The following is an 11,965-nucleotide window of genomic DNA, read 5'->3' on the forward strand; positions in this document are numbered from 1 at the left end:
CTCACTAACGTGTGTGTTTTCATTCCACCACCGTTAGCATTGAGTCTATCTCACTAACGAGTGGGTCTTTATTCAGCCACCGTTAGCATTGAGTCTATCTCACTAACGAGTGCGTCTTTATTCAACCACCGTTAGTATCGAGTTTATCTCACTAACGTGTGCGTTTTTCTTCAATCACCGTTAGCATCGAGCCTGTCTCACTAACGTGTGCGTTTTTGTTCAATCACCGTTAGCATTGAGTCTATCTCACTAACGAGTGCGTCTTTATTCAACCACCGTTAGCATCGAGTCTATCTCACTAACGTGTGCATTTTTGTTCAATCACCGTTAGCATCGAGCCTGTCTCACTAACGTGTGTGTTTTTGTTTAATCACCGTTAGCATCGAGTCTATCTCACTAACGTGTGCGTTTTACTCTACCACCGTTAGCATCGAGTCTATCTAACTAACGTGTGTGTTGTTTTAGTCTATCTCCGTTAGCATTGGGTTCATCCCACTAACGTGCCTTTCTATTTCCGATTTTCTCTACAGGTTCGGGTTTAATTCCACTGGCCGATTGTCAAGGCATTTCATTTTACCGCCACTGAACATGGGTCAGTCCCACCAGTGAGCACTTCATTTGTATTGCCACTAAACATGGGTTAGTCCCATTAGTGCGCATTTCTTTTACTCCGCCGCTAGCCGTTGGGTCAGTCCCACTAGTGCGCATTTTTTTTGCACTGCCGCTAGCCGTTGGGTCAGTCCCACTAGTGCGCATTTCTTTTGTACTGCCACTAGCCGTTGGATCAATCTCACTAGTGAGCATTTCATTTGCACAGCCACTAGCCGTTGGGTCGGTCCCACTAGTGAGCATTTCATTTTGTACCGCCACTAGCCGTTGGTTCGGTCCCACTAGTGAGCATTTCATTTTGTACCGCCACTAGTCGTTGGGTCAGTCCCACTAGTGCGCATTTCTTTTGTACCGCCACTAGCCGTTGGGTCAATCCCACTAGTGAGCATTTCATTTGCACGGCCACTAGCCGTTGGGTCGATCTGATACACGAGAAAGGGCTTGGGCATGGGATTGGCGTGTGTGCATGGAGTTGCATGTGCGTGCATGGGGTTAGTACAGCTGGAGTTAGTTACAATTAGTTAGTCAGTGATCTATACGCATCTTATGACGTCAGTCAACGTCATAAGTTTGTAAGTTTGTTAGCCGCCTCACGAGCACCACCTGACTCACGTATTAAATAGGGAAAGCTGGAGGGCTATGGGGGATATTCCATTTTGTAAAATCACAATTTACATTCATCTGTAATTCCTTTCTTTTTGTCAATTCAATCAATAACATTTCTCTGGTTTTCGGATCACTTCTCCATCATTTCTGTGGTCCTTAGATCAGAGATTCCTGACCTCCACTGCTCTTTGCATCAGTGGTATCAGAGCTGGGTCACGCCAGCTCAATTCTTCAATGGCAGAGGGCACTAGGTCGCAGGATGTCCGGAAGATCGAGGAGCACGTCAGATCCATGCTGAAGGAGCAACAGGAGCAGTTTGAGAGGGAAATGACGGCTCTGCGGAATCTGGTGATCGAATTACACACACAGAAGGCTCAGGGGGAAGGAAATGGCTCTTCTCCTCGCAACTCAGATACTCAAACCAGCAGCAGGGGCGGATATCAGGTTCCTTCTCGCCTATCACGAATTGATTTCCCGAGATTCAATGGAGAAGACTTTAGAGGGTGGTTGTACAAGAGCGAGCAGTTTTTTGAGGTGGACGAGACTCCTAACTCGGTGAAGGTTAAAATTGCTGCGATGAATTTAGAAGGTAAGGCTCTGCAGTGGCACCAAATTTTTATGAAAGCAAGACTTACACGTGAGTTTCCTACCTGGGAAGAGTATGTGAGAGAGCTGTCTTCACGGTTTGGGGATTCTCTGTATGATGATCCAATGGGGGAGCTGAAGAGCTTGAAGCAATCCGGATCGGTACAGGAATACCACGATGTGTTCGAGGAACTTCTCAATAGGGTGGATCTGCCAGAGGATTACGCTACGAGCTGCTTCTTGAGTGGATTGAAGCCAAAAATTCAGTTGACAGTGCGAATGTTTATGCCTAAGAATGTGCAGCATGCTCGAATCTTGGCCAAAATTGAAGAGGCAAAAATATCGGTGCAGTCAAAAGGAAAGGTAATATCCAAACCATTCGTGAACTACTCCGACCGCTCTAATACGTCATCGTTCCATGTGAATGTTCCTAGTCATAAATGGAAAACAGACTCTAAGGCAGTACTGCCCCTACCGACGTTGCCAGCTCTTCCTAGCAATGAAAGACAGCAAGAGTGGAGTGCTAAAAGGCCATTCAGGAGGTTAAGTAGGGCAGAAATGGATGAAAAAAGGGTAAAGGGGTTATGTTTTTGGTGCGATGAGAGGTTTACAGCGGGGCATAGGTGTGGAAGTAAGCAATTCCACAGGTTGGAGGTTTGGGATGATACGCCGGAAAAGGAGGAAACGGATACCGAACGGGAGGAGGATGTCGTGGACGAGGGACAGTTAGCTCATATTTCCCTACATGCCATGACCAACATGGCTGTCCCCAATTTTAAGACCATGAGGGTCACGGGACATGTGGGAAGGCAGTCTGTGAATATTTTCATAGATTGTGGCAGCTCACATAATTTCATTCACCATTCGGTAGTGCAAAAATTGGGGCTGATCACACGAGGGGTGGAGCCACTAACGGTAGAGGTCGCAGATGGGAATAAGCTGACTACCCACGACCTTTGCCCAGGTTTTTCCTGGAAAATGCAAGGTCAGGAATTCAAGGCTGATTTGTTGGTATTACCGGTAGGGGGGTGTGAAATAGTTCTAGGAATGCAATGGTTAACCACCATTGATGAGGTGAAGTGGAACTTCCGTGACCTCAGGATGGAATTCATGCAAAATGGTCACAAAGTGGTTTTGAGAGGAATGAAACACTATGGGTTGCAGTTTGTGAGGCAAAAGAAAATGCAGAAACTATTGCGGAAACCTGAGCAAATTGCAGGGGTGCAACTATGCATGATCAGAATGATTCAGCAGCCGGAGCCAGAACCATTATCTCTTTTCACCATCACGGCTGAAACTAATGGGGGACAGGATGGTGACTCGCTGGATCTTGAATCTTTGCTGAGTGAATATGATGATCTGTTCCAAGAACCTCATGGCTTGCCCCCTGCACGATTGCACGACCATAGGATTGTCCTAAAGGATGGCACTGAACCGGTCAATGTGAGGCCCTATAGGTACCCTGCCTTCCAGAAAGGTGAAATTGAAAAACTGGTAGCGGAAATGCTTGCAAGTGGGATTGTGAGGGTTAGCTCTAGCCCTTTCTCCTCTCCAGTAGTTTTGGTGAAAAAGAAAGACGGATCCTGGAGAATGTGTGTTGATTATCGGCAGCTGAACAGTGCCACTATAAAGAATAAATTTCCTATTCCGCTAATAGAAGAATTGCTGGATGAACTCTTTGGAGCCAAGCTCTTTACCAAATTAGACTTGCGGGCTGGATATCATCAGATTAGGATGAAGGCGGAAGATGTGGAGAAAACAGCTTTCAGAACACATGATGGCCATTATGAATTCTTAGTTATGCCCTTTGGGCTAACTAATGCCCCGTCCACATTTCAAGGTCTGATGAATGATATCTTCAGGCCCTTTCTAAGGAAATTTATTTTGGTTTTCTTTGATGACATTTTGGTATACAGTGGTGGTTGGAAGGAGCACCTGCAGCGCCTGAGACTTGTGTTTGGACTATTGAGAAGGCATGAATTAAAAGTAAAACGGAGCAAGTGTGCGTTTGCTCAGCAGCAGATCGACTACTTAGGGCATATTATCAATGCAGAAGGTGTCCAGGCTGATCCTCAGAAAACTGCTGCCATGAGAAATTGGCCAATACCGCGGACAGTCAAGGAGCTGCGAAGATTTCTGGGTCTTACGGGTTACTATAGGAGGTTCATACGGGACTATGGTAAGATTACTAAACCACTGACAGACTTGTTAAAAAAGAATCAGTTTCAGTGGCATGATGGGGCTACTCAAGCTTTTAGAAGATTACAGGAAGTCATGAGCAGTCCCCCGGTTCTAGCTCTACCAGATTTTACTCGAGCATTCATTGTGGAGACCGATGCTTCGGGAAGTGGGGTTGGGGCGGTGTTGATGCAAGAAAGGAGACCCCTAGCTTTTTTTAGTAAGGCACTGGGGACCAAACATCAAGCTCTGTCCGTATATGAAAAGGAAATGTTGGCCATAGTCACTGCGGTCTTGAAGTGGAGAGCTTATTTGGTGGGAAGGCACTTCGTTATCAAAACTGATCATCAAAGTTTGAAGTATATAATGGAGCAACGGGTACATACACCACTGCAGCAGAAGTGGATAGCCAAGTTGATGGGATATGACTATGAGGTGCAATATAAGAAGGGAAGTGACAACGTTGTAGCGGATGCGTTGTCCCGACAGCCACAGGATGGCAATTTGCTGTACACTTTGGTTACTGTTACCACTCCTCTCACCCAGGATATACGGCAAAGTTGGCAACAAGATGCGGTAGTACAGGAGTTGATCCAAAAGCTGAACAGCAATAGTCTGCATTCTAGCAATTATTCTTGGCAGCAAGGGGTGTTAAGGAGGAGAGGCAAGTTGGTGGTTGGCAATGATCAGTCTTTACGAAACAGGTTGATTGCTTTGTGGCACTCAAGTTCACAAGGGGGGCATTCGGGAATAGAAGTCACTTACAGGAGACTTAAGCAGGTCTTGTACTGGCCCGGTATGTTCAAGGATGTAGGCCATTTTGTAGCAGCCTGTGATGTTTGTCAGCGAAATAAGTCAGATAATGCAGCTTACCCTGGCCTCTTACAACCTTTACCTATACCAGAGAAGATTTGGACTAACATCTCTATGGATTTTATTGAAGGCTTACCCCTTTCCCATGGCAGGAAGGTGATCTTGGTGGTGGTGGATAGGCTCAGCAAATACGCTTACTTCATTGCTGTGACTCATCCCTATACGGCCATTTCAATTGCCCAGCTGTTCATGGACCAGGTTTACCGGCTACATGGTCTTCCTCAGACCATTATCAGTGATCGAGACCCCATTTTCTTGAGTTCCTTCTGGCAGGAAATTTTCAGATTGCAACATGTTCAGCTGAACATGTCCACCTCTTACCATCCTCAAAGTGACGGCCAAACAGAGGTAGTTAACAGATGCTTAGAGAACTATTTGCGGTGCATGACCGGTGATCATCCCAAAGATTGGAGTTTATGGCTGCTAATGGCTGAGTATTGGTATAATACAAATTTTCATTCCTCTGCCAAGTTCACCCCTTACGAGATTGTCTATGGCCAGCCTCCTCCACTGCACAGCCCTTACTTACCTGAAGCCACGGTAGTTGAATCTGTAGACAGGAGCTTACATGCAAGGGAGAAGGTCATCCACTCCCTGCGGCATAATCTGTCCAAGGCTCAACATAGGATGAAGCAGTTGGCGGATAGACACAGGTCGGAGAGGGTGTTTGATGTGGGTGATTGGGTTTATGTCAAGCTTCAACCTTACAGGCAGCACACTCTGCGCTCTCATCACTGCCAGAAGTTATCTCCTCGTTATTTTGGTCCATTTCAAGTGACGGCAAAGGTAGGTGCGGTGGCATACAAATTAGCCTTGCCATCTCACGTTCGCATACATGACACTTTCCGTGTCTCCTTGCTCAAGAGGAAGGTCGGCACCGGGTCTATTTCAGCTCAGATTTCCGCTGGAATTACACACCAAGGGCAGTTACTGCTGGAGCCCATTGCAGTTCTGGACCGCCGTTTGGTCAAGCGTGGAAGAGGGGCGGCGACGCAGGTGCTGGTTCACTGAAGTAACAGTTTTCCCGAGGACGCCACCTGGGAGTACTTGCAAGACTTGCGGCTACAGTTCCCTCATTTCACTCCTTGAGGACAAGGAGTGTTTGAGGGGAGGGTATTGATACACGAGAAAGGGCTTGGGCATGGGATTGGCGTGTGTGCATGGAGTTGCATGTGCGTGCATGGGGTTAGTACAGCTGGAGTTAGTTACAATTAGTTAGTCAGTGATCTATACGCATCTTATGACGTCAGTCAACGTCATAAGTTTGTAAGTTTGTTAGCCGCCTCACGAGCACCACCTGACTCACGTATTAAATAGGGAAAGCTGGAGGGCTATGGGGGATATTCCATTTTGTAAAATCACAATTTACATTCATCTGTAATTCCTTTCTTTCTGTCAATTCAATCAATAACATTTCTCTGGTTTTCGGATCACTTCTCCATCATTTCTGTGGTCCCTAGATCAGAGATTCCTGACCTCCACTGCTCTTTGCATCACGGTCCCACTAGTGTGCATTTCTTTTGTACCGCCACTAGCCGTTGGGTCAGTCCCACTAGTGCGCATTTCTTTTGCACTGCCGCTAGCCGTTGGGTCAGTCCCACTAGTGAACATTTCTTTTGTATTGCCACTAAACATGGGTCAGCCCCACTAGTGTGCACCATGATTTTAAATTTTGTTCGGGCCAGTCCCATGATTTTAAATTTTATTCGGGTCAGTCCCATGATTTAATTTTATTCGGGTCAGTCCCATGATTTAATTTTATTCGGGTCAGTCCCATGATTTTAAGTTTGTTCGGGTCAGTCCCATGATTTTAAATTTTATTCGGGTCAGTCCTATGATTTTAATTTGTTCGGGTCAGTCCCATGATTTAAATTTTGCTCGGGTCAGTCCCGTTTTAAATTTCCTGTTCGGGACAATCCCGTTTTAAATTCTTGTTCGGGTCAATCCCGTTTTAAATTTCCTGTTCGAGTCAGTCCCCGTTTTAAATTCCTGTTCGGGTCAGTCCCGTTTTAAATTTCTTGTTCGGGTCAGTCCTATTTTAAATTACTGTTCGGGTCAGTCCCGTTTAAATTTCATGTTCGGGTCAGTCCCGTTTTAAATTCTTGTCTGTTGGAAACATTTTGTGGTCGAATAACACAGGTAAGTATTTGGTGTCTACTTCTTTGTCTCAAATTTTTCCAAAACTCAGACAAAGAGGGGCAAACTGTTGACACCAAATTTTTGATTTTTTGACTCTATTTGTTTAATTAATTTGATAGTTTTAGTTGTTTCAATTCTAGGATTTTTATTTTTATTTTATTTTATTTTATTTTGTTCTGTTTTATTTTATTTTATTTTTGTCTTCATACTAAATTTCAGAAAAACAAAAGAAAAGGGAAATCAATACAAAAAAACGGAAAAAAAAAGGATATTTAGCATTTCATTTTTTTTATATATATATATATTTTTTTATGTCTAGTTTACGTAAGTTGTTATGTTTCTTTATTATTAATTAACAGAAAAAATAAAAAATAAAAGCTGTTTCATGCAAGATGGCCATCGGATGGCCAAGGAAAATGCATTGAGCTGGGGTGATTTGTGACCATCCAGATGAGGGTAGGAGAGATTCACGATGATATAAATGAAAAAGAAAGGAGGAGCTAAAGAGGGATGACGGCTGAAAATCTAAAAGGGGGGGTGACGGCTAGGTTTTAAAAAACAGCAAAGAAAAGAAAGCCAGAGAGGTTTTTGAGTTGGCGGCGGTGGGAAAACGCAGAGAAATCTTGGGACGAAAAAACCAGAAGAGCTACGGAGAGAGTTTGAGGGAGAGGATAAGGAGTGACGGCTGGGGGATGACGAGAGTGAGGGCTGGAAAGGGAGACCGAAGGGAGAAAGTGAGGAGCTTTCGGTGAGGGAAAAAGCAAGAAACTGGAAAAAGGGAGCCGAGGAAGAATCTGGACAACAAAAGAAAACGAGAGGGATTGAGAAAGCTAGGCTGTGGGAAGAGAAAGAAAGAGCTTCCAGGCTGAAGAAAGTAGCTGCGGGCTAGGTTGGAAAAGGGGAAGAAAACCAGAAACAGAAAAAGAATAGACTTTCGGCTAGCATCCCCTGCATCAGCGCTGGAATTTTCGCAACCCAGTTGGTGGATTTCGCTTGCCAGACCATTCGATTTAGCAGCCTAAGCGCTCTCAGGTAATCATGGATTCTTCTCAATCTTGGTTTGACACAATTCTTATAAGAGATCTGAACCTTTGCATGCATGATTTGTTTTCTTTTCCTAAAGTTGTGTCGGTGCTTGATGACGATGACTGCAGATCATTCTTTTCTTTCTTTGGTTGTCGAAGTTGTGGCTGTGTTTGACGTTGTTATTTTATTTTGTTGTTCAACTGGGATAACACGAACATGTTAGTCATCAAAGCTGCTAGTTTTCATGTGTGAAGCTAAAGAGTATGAGAATCATGTCTTGGGTGGTTTCGATGTTTGCCTTATTTTTCCGTCCTTGTATTCTGCTAGGCTTTCAAGTTGGGGTTTATTTTTATTCAAGTTGAAGATGCATGTTTGTGATCTGAATTCGGTCATCAACCCCATTAAAATGATTAGATTTGGTGCATAAATTAATCGCTCATCACAAAAACGGATAACACTGGTTTTCTACGCTTGATTAAGAAACCGAGGAAGCCCCAGAAAATTTCCAGCTTGGCATGTTCTTATTCTGATTTCTTTTTGGTGCTTGATTTCAAAGGCTTTATGTTGATGAGTGAGAAGGGTTTTTGGTAAGCATGTTGTTTGGTTTCAAGCTGTGTTCGACTGGGGATTTGTGCACGAAATTTTGCTGCAACAAACAGCGAGCTTGAAGCTTCTGGTTTGTTGCAGCAGCATTGGTGAAGCTCGGTTTTTGGATGGCTGAGGTCTGGTTTGGCGTGAATGTATTGTTTGGGTCTGTTTACATGTTGGATGGTGAGCTATTGTACACATTTACTGCAATTTCGAAACTGAAATGAGTGGCATATCAGCGAGCCGCAACAATGACTTTGCTCGTAGCTTTAGTTACTCCTGATATGTTTGATTTTTTTGTTTGGCCGAAAGATGATGATTGAGGTTCATAGGCAATGGCTTAGAGTGTAACACTGTTTTTTCGCGTTTTGGTTTCGACCTTGAATGATGGGTAAACGTTGAAATGTTTCTTTGCAAATGTCAAGATTTTTTTTCGCAACTTGTATTTTCTCCTGCTTAAAGCTCCTGTTTTCAGAAATCTTGTTGGCCGGAGTTGGGTAGCTCAACTCAAGGTTTGATGTTTCATTTATGCAGTCAACAGGGCATGTAGTTTCAATTTCTTTCCTTAGTTATTCCATAAAACATAAACTAGGAAAGCAAATCAAAGTCGCTGGATTTTTTTAGCATTTGACTGTTCTTGTTTTCCGGATCTTGTGTTCCGAAGAGGGGGAAGAATGTTTGGTCTCCTTATAAGTTTTTCTTGTCTGTTTGGATTGTGGTAGTTCGGTGCTTCATTGCTTAGTTCAGAATTATGATTTTCGGTTGAAGAGCTTTGATTAAAAGCTGTGTGTTTAAGTCAAAAAATTCGTATTAGAAAACGCAGCAAATTGTTGCAGGAAGCTTAAGCTTCAACGTAGTTGCATGGAACATGCATGCAAATGCTTTTGAAAGTTGCACTTAAACCCCCCGAGTCTCCCCTTGTTCCACTATGACCCAACCAATTGGATAATTTCATCAATTTGGTCCTTGGGTAGTTTTAATTCTTGCAACATCATTACTGGTTTGCTTCAATTAACTACCATGCTTTGTTTAATTGCACTTAATTCGTGACTTTAGGGACTTTATGATCAAGTGAGCTTTGTTTTGCACATTTCTTTTAATTTTTCTTAAATAAAGTGATACATTGACCTTTTTATTGTTTTGAAGCCATTTTTACTTCATTTGATTGCCATCGCGAGGGAGGTATAACTTCTTTTATCTTTTTTGTCTCTCCCCTATGTGATCCAACGTGCTAAGTGAGAATTGCATGTCTACTTTGCTTTCCTTGCTTTTCCTTAATTCCTTTCATTTATTTCATTTTCATTCACGTTTGTTTAAGTCATCCTTTTATTTATTTATGGGGTATGTGTACACCTCTTGGCTTGTAATAGATAGGGCTTGGAGAGCATTTTTGTCCATTTTTCCCCTTCCCCTTTTGTTTTAGTTAGCAAATGTAATGGGTTCATTAGCTTGATTGCTTGCTTTTGTTGCTACGTGTTAATTTGCTTTATTAGGCTCTTGCATTTAGTCGAGCATGCTAAGTGTTATGTGCTACGTGCTTATAGGTGATTGGCATGTCTACTTGCTTTCTATAGTCATAGATGAATGTGATGGATGAATGCACGACACCACACTAGTCCAACGCTAGTTGTGGCTCATTGTCCCGTTTTCCACTAGTCCAACGCTAGTAGGAATTCATAGATATGGGCTAGTCCAACGCTAGACCCTTAGGGATTTCCCTCGCTAGTTCATACTTGCATGTTTCACTACATTTCATGCATTTTTCTTAGTTTTCTAGCATTTGGCATGCTCCTCCAATCCTTTCCCCTTCATTTTAGCCTTTTGCATCTTCATGCTAGTTATAGGGTACATTTGCCTGAGAGTCCCCTTTCGATAAGGGAAACGAGCGAGTGTGGCTACAAAATAGCCTTAGCACGCTAGTTCTTCATTCTAATCAAAAGGAAAATTAAAGTTGTGAAATTAGGAGTCATTCCCGTACCCTACTTGATGCATTCCTCTAGGTTCATGCACTCTCATTCTTACCATATCATTTCCTCACTCTTTTATCCACATTTTCTCACTACTTATATCCTTCTCAATACAAATGCCATGTTCACACATTTTTCTTCTTGTCACTTGTTTTTCTACCTCACAAATTGCACCCAATTGCACTTATATATATCTACTATCATATTTTCATCCATTTGCACACAAACACCTTTATTTTCCCAATTTGCACACATGCACTTTTCTTACATTTGCACACTTACACGCATACTTGAGTCTTCATTTGCATTGTCCGTGACCTCTATGAGAATTTTCCTTATTGGCCACCACAACTCATGTGGCTGGGGCCAAAAAGTTTCATAAGAGACATTTTAGATTCAGGATTGCATCTTTTTAACATCCATTAGTCATGTCCAACATGCAACACATACTTTGGGTAGAAAAATTAGGAAAAGAAGGGCTAAGTCACGCAACTAGCTTTGGCTAGGGTAAGGGAGTGCCTTAGGCTTTGCCTTTGCCTTCTCCCTTATCAAACGTGACCCCCGATCCCTTTCTTTGGTTACGTAGACCTAAAAGTACTTTAAAAAGGGTTTGTTTACTTTTTTTCAAAAAATCACTTTTTGGGTGATTTGGTACACCCTAACTCTATACCAAGTGGCGACTCCATTTTCTATTCAAAACCCTTTTTGAACTTTGTTTGGCCAAACCGTCGCATTTTCAAGTCCCATGGCCTTTTATTTTCATTTTCACACACGTTCACATACATATCTCACACACTACTTTCACACCATTTCAAAAAGTGGGGCGCGACAGTTGGCGACTCCACTGGGGACTTCCTAAGTGGGTCCAAGCATTCGATTCATCTATTCTTTTCCTTTTTCTACCCTTTTTATGTATAGCATTTGGATATTAGGGTTGCATTTTCCATTTTAGGGCATTTTGCCTCGCGCGCGTATCAAACTATTCCCTCACTTACGTATGTATGATTGGTTGTTTGGATGTATGTTGTACTTGTTTTATCTCGCGCTTTGCATTGCATTTGGGTGGGGGACATACCCTAGAGCCTCGCGTTGGTTCTTGATCCCTCCCCTCCAAACGAGCACAAGCATACGTGCATACGCTTTAATTTTTACCCCTCATTTATTTTTCTTTTAGTGGCTTGTCACGCCACTCCACCCTATTAGGATTTTAGGTGACTCACTTGGACTTGTGATCGCGACACGATGTGTGCGTAGCATGATCCGAGGGGTCACTCAATCTTCCATTTTAAGCTTTGGGTTCATAGCCTTTAGCTTTTAGTGGAAGGTTGAGGATTTTTGATAGATTCACTCATGACATGTAGCCGTGACACGATGTGTGCGTAGCAATGTCTAGG

Source organism: Coffea eugenioides, chromosome 4 (assembly GCF_003713205.1).
Source record: "Coffea eugenioides isolate CCC68of chromosome 4, Ceug_1.0, whole genome shotgun sequence".
Taxonomy (NCBI): Eukaryota; Viridiplantae; Streptophyta; class Magnoliopsida; order Gentianales; family Rubiaceae; genus Coffea; species Coffea eugenioides.